The following is a 20,679-nucleotide window of genomic DNA, read 5'->3' on the forward strand; positions in this document are numbered from 1 at the left end:
CTTGCATTGGTTGCCATATTAGATTTGGTGTTGCACCAAATGGATGTCAAGACAGCGTTCTTGCATGGTGATTTAGATGTGGAAATTTACATGCAGCAGCCAGAAGGGTTTGTTGAGAAAGGCAAGGAAGATTGGGTATGCCAGTTGTTAAAGAGTCTTTATGGCTTAAAACAATCACCGAGGGCATGGTACCATAAATTCCACAAGTTTATGCTTTCTCAAGGCTACAAACGTAGTGAGTTCGATCACTGTCTATATACAAAGAAGGCTAAGGATGGTAGTTGGCTGATCCTTATTTTGTATGTGGATGACATGTTGATTGCTGGCAAGCACTTGGAAGAAATTTCAGCTTTGAAGTCAAAGATGGAAAAATCGTTTGATTTGAAAGACATGGGTGAGGGAAGTCATATACTTGGTATGCGCATTGAGAGAGACAGATCAAAGAATTTGATTTGGTTATCTCAAACAGAGTATATTGACAAGGTTTTGCAACGTTTCAATATGGAGAAGGGAAAGGCACTGAGTGTTCCATTGCCACCATATGTGAAACTTAGCAAACAAGATTGTCCTGTGTCTGAGGAAGAACGGGATGAAATGGATAAGATTCCATATGCGTCTGCAGTGGGTAGTTTGATGTATGCAATGATTGCTACTCGCCCAGACATTGCATTTGCAGTGGGAGTAGTAAGTCGATACATGTCAAACCCAGGCAAGAAACATTGGGAGGCAGTGAAAGGAATATTGAGATACCTGAAAGCTACAAAGAGTATGCGTATATGCTATGGGAGTCAGGAGCTAAGTGTAAAGGGTGTTACAGACTCAGATTATGCAGGTGACTTAGACAACCGAAGGTCTACGTCTGGGTATGTCTTTACATCGGCTGGTGGAGCAGTATCATGGCGTTCTAGATTACAAGATTGTGTTACTCAGTCTACTACAGAGGCTGAATATGTTGCAGCATCAGAGGCATGCAAAGAATCAATTTGGCTTAATCGACTAGCAACAGATTTGGGAATCAAAGAAGAGATTCCTGTGTTATATTGTGATAGTCAAAGTGCTATACAATTGGCTCGCAATCCAGTTTATCACTCAAAGACAAAGCATGTGGATGTGAAGTATCATTTCATTAAGGAAATGCTCGAGGATAAGCAACTTCAGCTTGTCAAAGTTCACACCACAGAAAATCCTGCTGATCTACTTACAAAAGGACTTCCCTCAGAGAGCTTTGCACATTTTCGCAAGCAGTTAGGTGTAGGGTAGTACATCACTTCTCTACATCTCTTGTATATTAGCTTGTATAGTAGCTTCTCTCACACTTAAAGTACCACATTGGACTTTAAGTGGGAGGTTGTTGGGGTATAAAGCCCAATGTGGTCGCCCAGGTAAGTGGGCGGGCCGCCAGGTATGTACACATATTCTTTTGTTAAAACCTAATAAGACCTCACTATGCTCTACACATTACAGTAGAGCGAGTTCACCATATCGTCGTGCTCTTGGAAGGGAAATCCCATAAGAACGAAGTTGTTGAGTAACTTTGGCTTGCAAAGCAGGGTTGCCCATAGCTTGCTGCAACCTAGTAACAAGGTAATTAACAAACATGGGGGCATCACCATTAGCACCTTCATGTGCAAAATCAAAGTTATCAATATTCATTCTACTCTCTTGATTATTGTTAGCCATGCTAATTAAACTTATGTATAGATTACTTTGTGCTTTGGTACCCTCAAAAACCTTAGTCGCTACTCTTCTTTACCTTTGAAAATTAGTTCTCAAGCAGCTACACCCGTGGTTTAGGCACTATTGATTGCAAAGACTAGTGGAGAGGGTCTAACATTGCTCGGTTGATTATGGTTCCTATTGAGTTTTGTCGTAGCTCAATAATGGTTAAGCCAAAGGAAAGCCCCGAGAGGCTCCATTATTAAGACTACAGTTTTAACAATATACCTCGAATTAAGTGCTTCTCAATCAAGATAATAGATCCCTGTCCCACTTACCCTATTGCAATGAACACGCCCAACCTTTCATGGACAACTTAAGAACCTCTCTTCTTAAGAAAGAAAAGAGAAACCAATAGCTCTGATACCAATGTAATGGAAATGGCCTGTGAACTTTGGCACATGTAGGGTGCATTTCAAGCAACCATGCCAGCCTTGGGACAAGTGTCCCCCTTTCCTCTTTGAGAGAGAGGACTTGATAAATGCATAATCAATTAAATAAATTAGCTAAGTTATCATTGGACCCCTTGAGAGGCCAACCAATAGGCTTTAGGTACACCATGAGGGAAACATGAAGAGGAATTTGACAAGTGTCCTTGTTACTTCATTAGGCAAGGCTTGACTTTGGTGTGAGGGTGTGTGTTCTCTCTCTAGCTCCTACAATGAGGGCTCGCCCCCCCTCCCCCTTAGCAAGAGTAGGGATCTTATTGACTTTTGGGAACACCTTGAACCCCTTAAGCACCTTAGTCATGGAGCACCTTAGCACCTTAGTCATTAAGCCGCACCTCAAGCACCTTAGTCAGCAAGCACGACAAGCACCTCAAGCACAACCCTAGCTTGTCTAATGTCAAAGGAATTTTAACCCTAAGGTCTTTAATAAAGCTAACCCTAAGGTCTTTAAGCTCCATTAGGTAGCCTTGCTCTTTGATAGGCCCTCTCTCATTTGGACCCTTTAACCTTGGGCCCATGTTGAGATAGATCCATAAACTTATGTCTATATTCTAACCCTTGTTTCCATTTTTTCTCCCACTTTAAATGATCCGTTTAATATGAGAAAATCATTTGAGTTGGTTAAATATTAGATTTTATGACAAAAAGGTTACATTTTCTATTTTAGAAGCAAAATAAGAAATTCACAAAGCACACAAATCTTATGTTGAGTCGGCCAACAAAAGGAAACGAACCATGGAACTCAAAAAGGGTGATTTTGTTATGCTGTGTATTGAAAAGAAATGTCTTAAGAGTGTATAGGCCTACCCAATATTCAAGCTAGCACCAAGGTATTATGGCCCTCTTAAATGTATTCGAGAGATTAATGCTAATTGTTTTTTGTTAGCTAATCCTAAATTTTGGAAAAAATCACAACACATGTCACATTAGTCTGCTTGGCCCTTTACCTAAAGTTACTAACATTGATGACCCACACTGCTCTTAGTCGAATCCTTGTTCATGGACACTATCACAATGGAATGTTCCATCATAACTGTTTATTTAAGTATATGAATCATGGCTGTGAAAGTGCAAAAGAATAAAATATCAAAGCACATGGGTTTTTAAGAAGGACAACAAAAAGAGACGATGCATGGAATTCAAAGAGGGTCATTTTGTTAAGCTTTATATTGAAAAGACATGTCTTAAGAGTGTAGCAAGAGGCCACTTGTGATGCTACCAATGCTTAAAGATGGCACCACAAAGAAGAAGATCAAAGAACATCTTATACCGTTGTGAAGAGGGATCATTAGCACGACCTAAGGATGCCATAAACTTCACACAACCAACTCCTATATAGGCCACCTATGCCCCTACATTGAGGACCCCTAGCCATGTGCATCCTCTACGAATAGATATCTCTTCTTCTAGTTGTTAGGACCTTTGTGTTAACACCAAGGTATGAATTCCATAGACCAGTAGTCAAAGGGAAAAACCTCAACATTTAATTACCACTGAGTAAATTGTCAAAGGGTGAATTCAGGTAGAGAATACCACAGTAGATTGCTCAAAGGGAAAACCTCAGGTAAAACTTTCAATGTGTAGAATTTTGATATGCTTCCAAGATATGAGGATGATAGACAAAAAACCTCTAGCATCCATTTAGCACTTTCGCATCTGTGCGCTCCTTGCCGCACTGTCGAAGCAAGGGACTTGCCGATACACCGTATGCGAGCCACAAACGGCTCCAAGCACACAACAAGCCTAAACTAGCAAGCTCAAGAAAACAAAGGGTGTGTCACTCACCGCTCTACGCTCGCCTTCGTGGTGGATTCCTCGCCGCGATGAAGAAGAAGCTGCAGTCGTGCCGCGCTCAACCGCTTTGCCGCCGTCGTGCCTTCGTAATGCTCGATCGCACACACACTCTCCCTCTCTCTCTCTCTCACACACACACACACAAGGAGGTGAAGAAGAAGAAGAAGATGGAGATGGAGCAAGAGCACTCTTCAATTGCACAAATGAGAGAATGAGTAAAAATTAGGTTTAGTTGGCTTTTATAGGAGCTCACCCCATTCACACTTGGGCGCCCATGCTTAACCAACTAATCCCTTGAATGTCCAAGTTAAAGTGCGCCTCTCATTGGCGATCACTCTACCTTTCCCTATTGGTCCGACAAGCCCGGTACCTGACTCTACCAAATACATAATACGCGTCCATCGTAGGCGATGGGTGTCCGTGTGCCGTGAGGGTTAACATGCCCCCCTTCCTGATGTAGATTCCGTCCTCGGAAGCTATTGAGTTGAAGCTGGTTCGTCGAGGTGGAAGAGAATTTGAGATGAATGTCCTTAGCCTTCTTCAGTCACTGCAAAATCAAACAACATTGGTACAGTAATTGCATTCTCTTAAAAAGCATATGCAGTTTTAGGTAGACACATTGATTGGTCAAAGAATTTCAAACAATTTGTTAGCAATGAACATTAAATTGCAATGTAATCAAATGCATAAACAGATGTAAAGGTAAAAAATTAAACAAGTCTGGGGTCGCTAATTTGACGGTCGAAAAGCACTAGAGATCGAATATTAATACCATGGGTAAGCTTCTTAATTTTCTGTGGTCAATTAAGTTGTTTAATTGCGAGAGCCAAGTATTCATGTTCAAGGGCTGACTAGAGGCTATATCTAGAAAACCTTGTAGTTAAGCTACCATAAAAGGAATTTCTCATGAAATCATCGCCTGACTGATTACTTTTTCTTTGACCCCCCAAGGTCTTTTCACACTGATTCAATTTTGAAGTGGGTGCTTATTTTGTATGCCTTGGGTTTTTTGCTTTTCAAGGAAAAGCGCCCACACTGGGAACCTCTAGGGCTCTAGTACCATAGGCGATACATGTGAGTGAAGTACCAAATCAAGCTGAGATTTCTCTTCCAGCTTAAAATTTTACATTGTGGCACTTTGATTTTTTGTTTGTTCATTTTCATCATTTTAATTTTGTAACTTTGGGGGGTCATATAACACTGTTACCCTCCCCAGGCTCATCACATTAGTAAACTCCCTTTATAATACTTAAGCTAAAGGTCAATAGGGTTAAGCCCACTAGAAAGCCCTAGTACATTTCACACAATGCTGCCTAAATCGGATTAAGAACCTAAGTAACCATTGCTTATTAGGAAGGCATTCCCCATGGTATTAAGAGAAGATTTCTAATACCTAGCTTGGTCAAACTAGCTTAGTCGGACTGCTTGATTTTTACACCTAAACAAGTGATTATGACAAAAGATTGCATTGAATTAAATGTTGGATACTAAGCCAATGCGCTGAATATTATGCTACCAATCCCAATCAAAGCAGACAAACATGGATGCAAAAAAGATAAGGGCAATGCTAATGGATAAGAAACACCTGTTTGTGTTGATGGTCGCGCTTGATTTGAAGGTTCCATGAAGATCCAAATCCTATCAATAGCAATACGCTCCTGTACACACTAGGAAACACAAACAATACCTCTAGGAGGCACATCAGTGGGAAAAGAGAACTTTGTTAATCACTCAACTCTAAAACAGAAACACTCCTATCGTACTAATCTTACCTACCCTCCATCACTCAAGTGATGAGGATCAAAGGTGTTTTATGGCATAGGTTTCTGTTTCACTGTACCAGATGTGACATGTGTAGGTCTGAGTCAATGTTTTGACTTTTAATGTGCATACTCGTTTGCTAATTGCTCTTGCTCTTTTTTTCTTTTTTTTTTTTGCGAGTATAAGGCTATATATATACATTCCCTAAGATCGGAGATTGAGAGGTCAGGGAAAAAGGTTGAGAGGGAAACAAATGAATGATGACTGTCAGCAAACACTCCCCCCTTCCTTGGGTAGATCATACCGTTTGAAATGAGCTTGTCACCCTTTGAAACCAATTGTTCCAGTTGGTAATAGGTGAGGATTTTTGCCAGTAGTTTTCTATTACCCTAGGTGCCTTGTCAAGCTGCAAGGGTGGTAAGGTACTCTCCCAGGATTGAACTTGAAGTGGTTCATCAGGTGATTCTTGAACACTGGGAGGTGTGGATTCTTTTGTAGCTTCATGGAGGTCCACTACTATAGATGGAGACTGTGTAGAAGCTTTTACCTCTATGGATGTATTACATGATGAGCTAGAATCTTCATGGGACTCTCCCCTTCCTGAGCTAGGTGGAACAAATCGTTCTTTCTTTGGTACCCAAACTAGCTCGAGAGCGGGTGTGTAGCATTCTGTGATTTTTTTCTTTTCACGATCATTGATTCGTTTTGGAGCTACGGGATTGGGCTCACTTGGGTCAGGTGATAGGTAAGAGCACAATCTACGTTTTGGCACCCAGATTTGATCATTTCCTTGATAGTAGCCTTGGGCTTCCAATAGTCGTTTAGGGATCCATCGCAACATTTTCTTACTTTTCTTGGAGCGAGTGGTACGTTTCTTACAAGGCTTCTGTTTTTTAGCACTAGCTATGGTCACTAAAGAAGCTTTAGGGACCCACTTGTATGTTTTCTCTGTTACATTAGGATGAGTCTTGTCGGAAGCGATATGCATTGCTTGTAGCATATTTAAGGGTATACGCATTTCATCCCCCTCAGGTGTTACCCAGGTCGTCCCCCTATTTCCCCAAGTGTCTATGGTTGATGCTAGGTGGACCCAATCCACATTGTCTGATTCCGTCATACCCGGTAACACATCCATGTAAGGAGAATCTTGGCCAATGTCTGTATCCTTCTTACAAGTGTAACAATATTGTAGTGGGGCCGAGTGAACTGTGGTGTCAGAGCGATGATCAATAATGGTTTTACTCCCTAAGGGGTGTACCTTACCAGTCACCAAATCCACTCTAAGGACAGAGTCTTGGAATTGCAAATAGACATGATTTTTAGACCAATCATGAACCATTTGTGCTTCCCTCATGAATGGTCGTCCTAAAATCATTTCATATGACATAAGGTGTTTAGAGAAATCCATTACAATGAACGTATGTCGCACCTTGTATCCTAGAACTTTGATCTTAAGATCCTTGAGCATCCCCATAGGTTTGGCTATGGTACCATTTGCCATCTTTACCACAATGTTAGTAACACTGAGGCGGGGTTTTCCCATGGATTCCCAACAATCTTTTGTAACGATGCTAACTCCCGCACCACCATCAAGAATTCCCTTTATAGTTAATCCCTTGGTAGTGATGGGTAGGGTCGCATTAGACTCGTCGCCTTCAAAATACTGCCCTAATTCGTTAATGGGTACCTCGATCACAGACTCGTGTCCATCTAAGTCAAGTGATTGCACATGATTTTCCTCATCAATCATAATCGAGTCAGGCCTATTTGGTTGCGCAAACTGCGGTAATCCCGTTCGTAGCTCTCCGTTAAGGAATGCTCGAAGTGTAAGGAATAACTCAGGATCTCCATACAGCTTTGCTATGATCGTGGTTCGGACCTCAGAAGACATGAAGTCCACTAGTTTGGCAACATTCATTGGCGTTTTGCAGGGTGTAGGTCCTTGACTAGGAACTGGTGAGGATGGAATCTCATATTCCTCAATGGGATCAGGTATTCCTTCGTTAAACATCCTTTCCAACAAGAAGGGTGTATGCTCACTTTCTGATGTCCTGTCCTCACTCCCTTCTTGGATGATACTAGATATGGCTAACGGTCTATGGTTCATGTGGGGTGGATGAACTTGCGTGGGAAACACTGTGTCATGAATTTTGACCTGCATGGGTTCTGGTTCTAGTTTCCTTTGAGTCTCCTCCACTAAACCTCTTAGATGTTTCACCTGCTTAATCTCGTCTACTGGGTTTGGATACGTCCCAATCTTCTTTTTACGAATTTTCCCTTTTTGCCCCTGCGGTTTATCTTGGGGGTCTTGGATTGGATTTGGAAACACTTGTGGTGTTTTCAGAGGCTCTTTATGGTTTTCTCTTATTCGGTTGTCATTTGGTTCCATGTTACGGTTTTCTTTGTCGGTCTTTCCCTTTGTGGTATTGGTTCTAGTCTCCATTGTCTCGACTGAATCTGAATCATCCTCGAGGTCATTCATATACACGGGGTCATCTCCTGTTCCTATGTTTGTTTTGGAACTTGGCTTTGAATTTTCCGTATTCTGCGACTTCTTCCTTCGTGTCTTCTTTTTCTTTGCTTGGATAACTGACGCGGTATCTCTCTCTTCGAGGATATGTCCTGGCCCTTGAAGCATGGACCGTGTAATCGCATAAGCGGGTGCGACGGGTGGTATTGGTGACGTCACACTAGCAATTTCGACCAAATTCAGGGGTGTGATTTTAGGCGCATTTGGGTTATAGGGGCATTGGGCAATCAAGTGATCTATGCCACAACGATTACATGTGAGTATTGGCATTGCAGACGTGCTCCCTTGATTCACTTGCATCTGTGCAGCATTCTTTTGCAGCCTAATAGGGCACTCCGCTACTCGATGTGGTCCACCACACTCGTAGCATTGAAGAGGTGGCCTTCTAGCCTGGGTGTTGATATTTTGACCTCTGGATGCGAGAGCAGCAGCTTGATAAACCGGCTTGACTTGTCCCCAACAATCTTCCATGTAGTATATAGGACACTCTTCCAATGTATCAAGTCCGTAGGCAATACTAGTGTCTATTTCCTCCTCACAACCATCTGCATAAGCATTAGATGGCTCGCAACCCACTTGGTTCACAGGGACGACTCTTGGATGCGGGGGCTGCGGTCCTAGCATAGGAGGTGGTAACGGTGTAGCTTGTACAACATTTTGAGATCTAGGGACCATGTGTTGCGGTAGTTGCTCAACAGGTGGAGTAGGCATCAATACAGGAGCTCGAGGCGCATCCGTCCAGGCTACAGGTGGTCTATTTGCCATCATACGTTTGATCATTAAACAATCCTTAGCTTGGTGACCATACCTACCACATGCGTTGCAAGTTCCATTAAATTTTACTCTAAACGTAGGGCACTCACTAGTGCTATGTGGACCTAAGCAAATGGAACACCATTGTTGCTCCCTTCTTGGATACATGTGACTATTTTGAGGGGGTCGATTATCCTTAAGAGACTCTTGGATTGCCTTGGTGAGGTCTGTCAAGAATGTCTCAAATACCTTTGGCTCATTGGCAATGGGCTTTGCAGTCATGGGTTCATACTCAATGGCTTGTGAGCTAGTGGATCTCGTGTCAGTAGACACCCTCATGCCTGCTATCATCAAGTTGTCCTCTAATTGGATTGCATTGGCAGTGACATCTTCCCAGGTTGTGATACCTCTAATCACTAGTCCATTATAGATTCCTTCATTCCTCAACCCTCGAATGAATCGATCAAGCAGTTGGTTATTGTTGAAGCGCTCATTTACAGGGCAGCGAGAGTTTAAGTGCTTTAGACGACTAATGAAGTCCCTTACTGACTCTCCTTCCTTACGTTCGGCCTTCTGTAGCTGAGATGCTACACCCCAAAGCACACCTTCTCGTATGTACTCCTTTAGAAACAACCTTCGAAGGGTAGGGTAGATTGTTTTCTCATCCACCCTTAGGGTCCTATACCAATCTCCATCCTTCCCACTTAATGTCAAGCTTAAGGCATTGCACTTATGTAGTTCGTTGCGTTCCCCTAAGGAATCACATACTTGTTCAAACACTTCAATGTGTTTCCTAGCATCTTCGTCCCCATTGAATTTTTGCGTGAGTTTGGCAATTTGTACTGCCTTACTTCTAGGCTCTCTATCAGATGCATTACGCATATTTTCCGCGATAGATCGACCTATGGTTTGAGCAAACGCTGCCAAGTCACCTATGTGAGGAGGCAGGGCCGGTGGAGGTACTCTTGGAATCATATGTGGGAGAGGAACGGGTACCGGTCTTGGCATATGTGTGGATGATGCAGGATATGGAACATAACCGGGCATAGGTCCACTCGGATAAGGGCTAGGGAGCGGCGCTCGAGGAGCATAAGCAAGTGGTACAATTGGAGGTGTGGGGGCCATGTGTGCATAAGGGGCTAGAGGCACATATGGTCGAGGCCCCATATTAGGTACTACGACACTAGGTAGTGGCACTGCGCTAACCGTAGATGTCATCGGTACATTCTCTGTCAGGCTTATCCCTGGAGTGAGCACTGTGTTTTCCTTAATAGAGGGTTGAGCCAAGTTAGGGAAGCTAAAGTTGTCGCTCGGAGGCTCAGATTGCATAGAGACCCCGGGTGAAATGACGTAAGATGGGTCCATGGGGCTCATTAGAGGAGTCTCCATTTGTGATAGAGTAGGCTGTTGAGCCTTGCTCGTATCCAGAAATCTCATGGGGCCAGTTGAGAGTATATTTACCCCTCGGTTTTGCCTTTCTGATTGAATAATGCCATGGATAACATTACAGATCATTTTTTGTTGATCTTCGATGCTCGTGGCACTAGAGGTGGATTGTACAATCTCTATCCATCCTACATGGTAGGCGTGGCCAGAGTGTAGATCCGTCAACACCTCAGTGTGGAGGTCGTATGTCCAATGATCATTAATGAACAATCCTTCTAGAGTCGACGTGTTAACGGTTTCTTGTGAGGTAGAAGCAATGTTGCTCCCCGTGGTTTTACTTGCCACCAACGGTACTCTAGAAGGAACTTCTGAAGGAGGCAGCTCAACAGGGCCTTCTTGGTAAGAAGTTGGTAGGATATCCACATGGACACTCTTTGGGGGTGTGGGGTCCACGTGCGATGTGAAAGGAGATTCCACTTCCCCACCCCCTTCGCGTGCTTCATCTGCATCAGGTTCCGAGCGAGTAGCTCTACCTAATGTTTCCATGAAACGGCTAAACATACTAGTACTAGGCTGTGGAGCTTCGGGAGGTGCATGGCCTTCTCTCTCAGTGTTTTGGGTAGGGTATGCTTCCATGATTTCTGAGTCGGAGGAGGAATCACTAGCGGCTATTTTAGGGTCTTGGGTGGTGCTACCTTGTGTCCCCGCTGAGGGTATAGAGCTTATCGTGGATGGGTAATGGGTGTCCGTATGAACAGAGGCACACTCAATATGCTCGTGTTCTAGCACCCGCCCAGAGCGTAAGTGCATGTGCTTTTGATACCCTAAGGTGTCAAAAAGCTGCTCTAGGAGGTCTTGTGACTAGTTTTTAGCGTGTTTTTTGTTTGTTTTTTTGCTAGATTTTTTAGAGCGTGTCGTGGAATGGGCCGTGTGATAGCTCAAAACGAGCGTATCGGTCAGAGGGTCGTGCCGTGCTTTACAGCCCTCCGTTTGGTCACTCTATGCCCTCGGAATCCCTAAAACTGTCAATTTCCAGTAGGGAACTAGGCCCAAACTAGAAAGTCTAAGGGTGCAAGTGGGAAGAGAAAGGAGGAGAGTGGAGGACTTGTCCCACATGCCCTCATTCTCTCTTGAGGGAGTAGGGTATATATATAAGAGTGAGTCTAGTATACATCATAAGACTGAGGACTGAGGCCTGGGCTTGGGCTTGGGCTTGGGCTTGGGCTTGGGCTTGGGCTTGGGCTTGGGAAAATGATCCCGATCCCGATCTATCTTTTATACAAACCAACCCGTTCGTTTTAAGAGACACGTTTTTTATTTTCGGAAAAATTTCGCCGCCCGCTCGCTCGCGTATGCGAGCCACAAACGGCTCCAAGCACACAACAAGCCTAAACTAGCAAGCTCAAGAAAACAAAGGGTGTGTCACTCACCGCTCTACGCTCGCCTTCGTGGTGGATTCCTCGCCGCGATGAAGAAGAAGCTGCAGTCGTGCCGCGCTCAACCGCTTCGCCGCCGTCGTGCCTTCGTAATGCTCGATCGCACACACACTCTCCCTCTCTCTCTCTCACACACACACACACAAGGAGGTGAAGAAGAAGAAGAAGATGGAGATGGAGCAAGAGCACTCTTCAATTGCACAAATGAGAGAATGAGTAAAAATTAGGTTTAGTTGGCTTTTATAGGAGCTCACCCCATTCACACTTGGGCGCCCATGCTTAACCAACTAATCCCTTGAATGTCCAAGTTAAAGTGCGCCTCTCATTGGCGATCACTTTACCTTTCCCTATTGGTCCGACAAGCCCGGTACCTGACTCTACCAAATACATAATACGCGTCCATCGTAGGCGATGGGTGTCCGTGTGCCGTGAGGGTTAACAGCATCCATGATTCCTATATGTAAGTAAATACTTATGATGCAACATGCCATTGCAAGTGAAAGTGTTTTGATGGTCTACGATAGCTTCATGAACAAGGATTTTAGAGTCTTCATCTAAAAGCGATGGGTTGTCAATAGTAAGAAGTGCACTCAAAGGGCCTTGAAAGGAGCGAAGAAGACTAATGCAAAGTGTGTTGTGAGTTTTCTAGGATTTAATAATAGATAATAAAAAAGAATTGGCATTAATCCACTAAATAATCCTAAAAGGGCTTGGCGCTAACTTGACTATTGGATAGTGAGGAGAGGAATCGTGTTGACCTTAATCATTTTCATGTGGATTTTGCTTCAAATTTGATCGACGTGCTCCCATTATATAATTCTTGTTGTGGTACACCTTTAGTTGGGAAGGCATTTAAAGTTGTGAAGACTCCATCTTCTTTTTGACATGTGGCTGGTTGCCGTTGCTCATAGCTTTAAGTAATTGCTCATATTATTAGAGTTTTGGGTACCGAACTTAGGGTTGCCCCACTATTTAGAAGTGGAGCCCATTGTTATTGGCTTTTAAACTTGCTTTTACGACTAACTTACCAAGTATGTTGTTGCTTGATTTAATTTAGTTGTTGTTGAGTGTTAAAAAAATAGAATTTTGTGGTCCATCAAGTGGGTCCTTGGCATCAAGGAAAATTTAGGAATTTTTATGAGATGAAAAAGAAATAGAAAAACGACCACAAGTCATAAAAATTTGAGTCTCCATAAGCAAGAAGTTATATTGGATATTTTACCAGTACCTATATAAGGAGGTATGGTGCGACTTATGAATGTAATGCCTTGGTCAACTTAAAAATTAAGATCTATTCTCAATACTTCAATTTGGGCTAGCATTGATCATATGCGAGATCTCATTTTTTGGTACGCTTCACAGACAATGCAATCAATGCATGAGCCTGCGCGTCCTTTACATCCAACGAGCTTCTTTTGCCGTAGGTAAAACAACTCTAATAGCAGTAAGACCTGCAACATCTTCAACATCCCCTGCATTCTCAGAACCAGGACGTACATCAATGCCCTGCACAATATTCCAGATGCACTTTGACACAAGAACGTGTTGCATCATATAAGCCCACATAGGGTAATTGTCCCCATCCAACCTGTCCTCAGCAGCAAACATCTTGAAGACATCTGTGTTGTTGTTGTCAGCCATGGTAAATGCTGCATCTGATGTGAAAACTGTCCGAAAATAGGAGAAACGGTGCGGGAACAACACGGGCTATATAGGACAAACCATAGAAGACTGTAAGGCACCTGATATGCAGAAAAAAACGGCACTGATAGAAATTCTGCACAAAATGACGAAATTGCATGTGCAGATCCGTCTGTAGTGGAAACGGAGGCCGAAATGAGCCCGAATCAGAAATCTGAGCAGCCTCAGCTCTACGAGCTGTCCCGAAATATTTGTTGACTTGCGAACGCTCGCCAAAACTCACTGTAATCGAAGAAAGTGAGCAGGCGTATGCTGGAGCAGCTGGCGACTAAGCCTGGGAGGACGTAACCTGCTCTAATACTAATTGTTGGAATCAGGGTTGCAGAGAAACACACACAACTTGGAGAAGATGAAGGAAGCTCAAGGCACACAATAGAGAGTGTGTTACTTAGTGTGCAATGGAAAGATCGATATCCCTAGAGTGATGGGCGTATATACAATGCACGGGGGAAAAAACCTCCTAAAGAGGGAAAAAATGCCTCGACGGTCCTAGTGTGTTCACACACATCACTTACCACATGTATATGGCAACAGAACATAGAGAGCTTGCAATAAAAATTAATGTCAAGAAAACTGTCAAAACAAACGGAATGTTCAAAATCTTGAACCATTCAAAAGATACCCTCTTATTCTTCTGAACCAGGAAAGAAGAAGTTAACAAATAGTCTCGAGGAGTCTATGATTGTTGCAATACAGATTCTGGTAGAGGAAATAAGGCAAGTCATAGTAGACTTGGCCGAAGCTTGAAAGACTGGCCTAGGGAAGGATCAAGTGGATTCAACACAGGGACAACCAAAAACTAGAAATGAAACAATGAAATGGAATTATGAAGATTCTCAAGAGGAGAAGTCATTTGGTTCAGATAGTGGTAGCTCTGGCAATGAGCAAGACAATATTTATGTGAAGGTGTGTGAGAGAATCCAAAAATTTACAGTGGAATTAGAGGATAAATCTAGATGCACATTGCCTGAGGCATCCAACTTCATCAGACAAAAGAGAAAAGCCGAAGCAGAGGCCAGAACAGTGGATTTGCTGACATAGGAGCATGCACCTTTGCAGGCCTATGCTGACATAGGAGGGCTTGATGCCCAAATGCAAGAGATACAAGAAGCAACTGGGAACCATTTTTGGGAGATTGGGAAACAATCTAGAAATGGTTACCTGGAAATTTTGGTATATACTAGAATTCAAGAAAGGAGAGGAGGAAGAAGGCCGGAACTACCTCTAGTAGGACTGGCCGATATCAGAAGCTTCCAGAAGTAGTAACCAGTGTGTTACCATAGTAACTGACAGTGTAAAGTCAATCAAACACAAGTTTGAAAGTCTATAAATAGGATCCACTACTCATTTATAGGGGTTTGTTAGTTGGATTGTCACACTTTGTAATCGTGTTCTGTCTCTCCTCTTGATCTTTGGATCATCTGTAATCCCAAACGTCACTATTTTCAAGAGTTTTCAAAAACTCAGATTATTTACATTTTCTTGAGAATTAGGCCAAATTAAGTATTGACTTCACTCGGAGGCTTAAAACATGTCACAAAAAGACTGACTATTGAAACAATTGAAAAAATTGTTCATTTTAGGCCAAAAGTAAATAATCGAGATTATTTACTTTTGGCTCAAATTGATCAAGGTTGACCAGAGACTCTATGCATGATTACAAACGTCTTTTGTGAAGGCTCATAGAGTTTGGATCACAAAACATACCAAAAATTTGGATAAAACTGAAGTATGTGCTGTTTGTCGAGAAATTTTATCTGACTTGGATAATTTGCTTTAATTTGTGTCAAACTTGACTCAGAGGCTTAGTTTAAAGAGTTTAACATGTATGTATACTCAGATGATTTTAAAAAATGCTAAAATTTGACAATTGTAAATAGTCACGATTATTTACTTTTGTCCAATTTTCAAGTATTTTGAGCCAACCAAGCACACCACAGGTTCCATCATGTTGTATTGAACACTCATATCAAATTTGGTAAAAATTTGGATCTTTAAAGTGAGAATGGTGGCCAGTTTTGTAAAGACAGACTTCGGACACTAAGTTGTTGACAAATTGAGCAGGGTTTATCCAAACTTTGTGAAACTTTGGTAGGGAGCTTAAGTTGAGTTGCTTTACCTATTTGTATCATCATCTTGGCAAAAAAAAAAAGAGCAAAAAGTCTTAGAAGTAAATAATCGCAATTATTTACATCTACTCCAGATTTGAGAGTATTTGCACAATTGAGTATACAACATATCAAGTAGACTAGTCATATCAAGTTTGGTGGAATTTGGATCACAAAAGTGCGACTTAGATTCTTGAAAACTGAGTCTACAAGCACTAAACAGTTGATAACTTGGACAAATCTTGTTCAAACTCGGTGAAACTTGTCCAAAGACTACAACAAGGTGTCTACATGGCAAAACAAGTCTAAAAGGTGAGAAAACTAAGAAAAGTAGATAATCTGATTATTTACTTTTGAGCCCCAGAGACAAGATTTTGGACTTTTAAGCTTGTACAGTATTAGAGCAACATAATACAAGGTCACCGGTCAAGTTTGGGTTCCATCGGATCCAAATTAAAACGTGTTAACTCAGTTTCCATGTTGCAAATTAGTCCTTTTTCTCCTTACAAGGATAAAATCAGGAAGTCTCATTTGTTGACTCACTTAGCTCAGATTGAAGTGATATACACAGACCAATCACAATAGTTAGCAGAAATTGTATAGTCTTTGAAAGAAAACAGCTAACTTGGTTAAAACTGACACAAGAACTAGGTTGCAGGCAAAGAATTGGGAGCTTGATAGGAGTTGAATTCAAGTCAACTGGAAAAACGGATAACAATCCAATTTGTCGATAAGTACTCTATACAGGGCTTAACAAGTCTATATGAACCTTAGATCTGGTCGTACACAAGCAAATCAAGGCATACTTGGAGAGATCGCTAGTAGGGTATCCACCAAAGAAAACGTGAATACATGAGATCAATTGGGCACTATCTTTGAAGAAGTCTCAGACACTTATTAACATCTAAAATGTCTTCCTATTTGACTAAATGAGGAATCAAAACAATAGTGCAATATAAGCACATACTCACCTTTTATAAGACTTATGTCCATGGAGCTCAGGTTTGCCTGAATCCTAATGAAGAGTATGCCATTTGCATTGATGGCCTTGACATAGAGTTTGAAGAGGAAATCAGAGCAAACAAACAAGGAAAAATGTAGATGGATAAAAATGAGAGTCGATATGTAAAAGTTGAAAATCCTGATGTGATAGACAAATGGGGCTTAGAAGTGAATACAATAATCCCGGATATGGTAGCCAAATAAGGTCCATTGACCTTAGAATTTAGGGGATACGATCAAGTTGATTTGAAACCTTTAAAACAGCTTAGCACTGATAATGCTAGGATTGGAGTCTATTGCTGGGAGTATAGGAACGTCAAGCATCTTTTATGCACCTCTCATGCCAAACCAGGGAAATTAACACCCATGAAGATCATCTATAAATTCAAGATCAAGGACAAGGGTCCAACAGATCTACCATCTTACCTATTTAGGGATTGTTATAACAATAACTTTGTTATGATGAGTCCTGAGGAGGTAGAATAGACCAGATACCAAGGGTACTCTATAAGAGATTGGATATTGGGGCAAGGACCTGATCCTATTCCAAGAGAGGAACTCCGCGAGAAATCTTTTGGGAGCATTGTTAAAAAAACGAACCTACCTCATCACAGAGAAAACTGAGTGACATTAGAGCTAGTGCACGGCTACATAAGTCACTATTTCCAGCAGATTGGTTTGACGGACTCGAGACAGGACCAACTACTAGAAGAGTTGGAGCTGAGCCGAACAGACGTGTCAGAACAGCTGATTTTCAAAAATGGATCAAAAAATAGAATGGATATTGGGATTCATATGACCACTTATCTAGCTTCAAGCAAGTGCTAAGAGCCGAACGCATATTTGATTTCCACACTCAATTTGAGGGATTTGGAATGACTTTAGAAGGAAAATCTTTGACATGGTTCCAGAACATTCCACCAAGGGCAATCATGGATTTAACCCTTCATAGGTTTCTCCCAGAGGGGAATCCCTCACCCCCAAAGATGAAGGTCACCTGAGGGAGTCCTTTCCTGTATAAAGGAACCATCATCCCCAAGGTAGTTTCTAATTGCACACGCAACAAAGGGATCGTCCACATCTATGAGGACAATTCCGTGAGGGAGCGAATCCACCTCCAGCCTTAGGACCCTTTGGGATGTGGAGCCCTTACTGCGCAATCTCCCACTAAATCTTCTCTGAGAATCCTTCATTCTTTATCCGCCTGGGAGACGCTGTTTTCCCTTTTGGAAAAACAGGTGGCACCCGCAGTTCAAAAGGTCGCAGAGCAACTCAAACTCTAAAGACGACAAGGGGATCAAGCATTGAGCCAGTGGCTCCCCCTCTGTTCTATCAACCATTAGTTACCTCCCTCCACCTGTTTTATGCCTGGTTAATGAAATCCCATGCAGAAGGCGGCTGAGAAATGGATGGACATGATCTTCCTATGCCGCTTAGGATCCCGTTGTCATGCCCTCCTTTCCGCCTCTGGCATTTTTACATATCGTAGGATCATGACCTCTTGGTCCCCCTCAATGCTGCTTGCAACTGGAGAAATCATTGGGGTGACTAGGGACCTCTCAAGGATCTGGGCTTGTTGGATTATCTCGGGTGCTTTGAGGTCAGGGCGGTCAAACTGGTCATAGGCCTCAGCTACGCCTCGAAGGCGGAACATCTTTGTAGCTTTAGACCCCTGGTTAGGAATAAGGCTAACCTCAAACATCTTTTTGGTATTCTGAGGCCCCTCAAACTTGCCTACTTTCCCACCAAAGGTATTTGGTAGGTCTTACCGCTCGCAAGGTAAAGGGTCATCTTGTACCATCTTATCTCATGATTGCAAGGGAAGCAGCACCATCTTGAGCCAGTAGGAAATAAAAGAGTACGCAAAGGGTCATCTTGTACCATCTTATCTCATGATTGCAAGGGAAGGAGCACCATCTTGAGCCAGTAGGAAATAAAAGAGTATGCAAAACACCTAAGGTTGGATGAACCTAACGTACCACCTCAAAATCGATTCTTAAGGGATATTTCACTGCACTGGTGGCACTCTTTAAGCCGTAGAACCCATTACTATTATTACCTCACCCTTCTGTAGTCTAAGCGGAACCTTGCCAAATCGATCTATTGGCATATCTTATCCACCTCCTTTTAAGGGATCCACCGGGGTGGGTATTCATAAAGCGCAGCGTAGTCTAGAGTTGGCAACGTCCTTGTAGGGGGGGCAGTTCATAGTAATTGCTCCTCGGGCTTCTCCTTACCCTTTCGACAATCCCGTTCTCTCTTAATTTTCCCTTTAGTTATATAGATCACGTGCCCACGAGGTGTTCCATCGTCACAAGCGGAGACGGCCACCCCAGGTGTGCCTTGCACCTGACTTTCGTACGATAGGTATACCAAAAAAAGCACAAGTATGATGAGCAATAATAAGGCCCCTATTTAAAAAGGGCCGTCTAATCAAGGCAATCAAATTTCCCTGTGCGGATGAGTGCCCAAGTGCTTTTCGTCCTAGGGCGCGCTGGTCGGGCGCGCTTTCGTTCCATACACACACAACCCATACTATTGGAAGCTCTACCACCTGACACCTCCCTCATCTCGAGTCTCACTATGTCCCGCTGTTGTTGACTTTGGCCACCTGGTTCGGAAGTTCGAACACATACAGTCAGACAAACTAGCCCGTTTTCTCGAAGACTCTGGTCCTACCGTGGCCTTTGCGCAACACACACACACACACACACGCACATGCTCCAATTCTCTCTCTCTCTCACTCTCTCTCTTCCTTGTCTCCCTTCATTGGGCCCTCAAGCTCGTCGAGTTGTCGTTGTCCTGCACACTACAGCCCGTCAGTACCGCCACCATCAAAACAAAAACAAAGCATTAAAAACAGAAAAAAAAAATAAAAAAATCTTCCTAAGGTTGGATTCCACCGTGGTGAGCTTGAAATATCAAGATGAATGGCCGCAAGCACATTGTGGACTTTATTTTTACCGCTAGCATTTGTGGGAGTTGAGTCGGTATGTTAGCGTCAATTAACCACTCATGAAAGGGTTACAATTTGGGGATTTTTTAAAAATGATGACGGGATTATGGGTGCCAGATTTGCAGTGTGAGTCTGAACTTTCATTTTTGTATACATTCATTGACCATATTTCTTTACATGGAATAAACTGGCTACGATTGTGTTAGATGCACATGAGTACGTTGCATTAGACTTCCTATGCTTGTGATTGATCGTGAATCTATTTAGTGCTTATTTTATATGCAAAATGCTTCGATGCACTAATGGTCAAGCTTCATTATGAAGGGGTATAGACAATTACAAGAGGTTGGTCACATTAACAACTTCAAGAGAGATAACATTTACATCATCATATGATTTCTCTCTCTTAAGCTACGAATGAATTACTTGCTACATGAGAGGAAATGGGTTAGTGCCGGTCATCTTCATTGGAAGCTTAGTTGCAAAAAGGAAAATCATGCATAAGAGTCACATTGACGGGATGGTGAGTTGTGCTTGCTTGGTCGGGACTTTATGCTTGAAAATGACATTGCTTAAACATTTTGGTGCTTGAACTGAATGAAAACTCATTGGAAAGTACTAAAATTGAGCTTCTTGATAGCAAAAGAGATCACTAAAGTTTGCGCTTGGCATTGATTAAGCATTTTAAGTGCTTGATTTGATTGAAAAATCTTTACATAGCACTAAAATTGAGCTTGTTTTAACGGTCAAAAGAGAGCATTTTGGGATTGTGATCGATTTTACATTTTTTAGTGCTTACTTTAAATGACAAATGCTTAAAAGCACTAACATATGAGTTGTTTTGGAGGGTTGTGTGGCAAGGTTGAACTTTCATTGATCCAAGGAGGGATCATCATTGCAATAAATTGCAAAATGTGGCTATCTAGAGCCATTTCCATTTCTTTGGATTAAAAGTTGTATACAAGGCTAGCTCATAGCTTGGTCTAAAGTGAGAATGTTTTTTTTTTGAGCTAGTGTTTACCCAACTTTTTTGAGAGCTTTGAAGTACAAAATTTGGCTATTGAGAGCCATTCATTTTCAATTCATC

This window comes from Adiantum capillus-veneris, chromosome 20 (assembly GCF_014529385.1).
Source record: "Adiantum capillus-veneris isolate H3 chromosome 20, ASM1452938v2, whole genome shotgun sequence".
Taxonomy (NCBI): Eukaryota; Viridiplantae; Streptophyta; class Polypodiopsida; order Polypodiales; family Pteridaceae; genus Adiantum; species Adiantum capillus-veneris.